This window comes from Penaeus monodon, chromosome 19 (genome assembly GCF_015228065.2).
Source record: "Penaeus monodon isolate SGIC_2016 chromosome 19, NSTDA_Pmon_1, whole genome shotgun sequence".
NCBI classification, from domain to species: Eukaryota; Metazoa; Arthropoda; class Malacostraca; order Decapoda; family Penaeidae; genus Penaeus; species Penaeus monodon.
In genome coordinates, this window is record NC_051404.1 from 2,589,493 (window position 1) to 2,589,747 (window position 255).

General features: G+C 31.4%; 1 protein-coding gene across 1 annotated transcript in view; it reads right to left on the reverse strand.

The window, feature by feature from the left end:
* LOC119584971 (microtubule-associated protein futsch-like) overlaps positions 1 to 255 on the reverse strand; it is a gene marked incomplete at its 5' end in the record, with an annotated part of 346,977 nt that overhangs the window by 339,817 nt on the left and 6,905 nt on the right.

A 255-nucleotide genomic window follows, 5' to 3' on the forward strand; every position in this document is an offset into this window, starting at 1 on the left:
AGTTTGCTTACAAAACAGAACTAAAAAACAGGAAAAAGTGGTGAACCGAGCATCCTCATTTGAGAATTAAAACACCTACACTCTTATCACCAATTGTATTTATTTTTTTCCTTTCTTGTTTAATTAGATTTTTTATTTCTATTTTACGGCTTATCATTTACCAGATAATGCACTCTAAAAATCTTTAAAATGAAATAAGCTCGTAGGCACAGCTGACCGATTTTGGAGCATTTGTGACATTTTTTTCGAGACAGA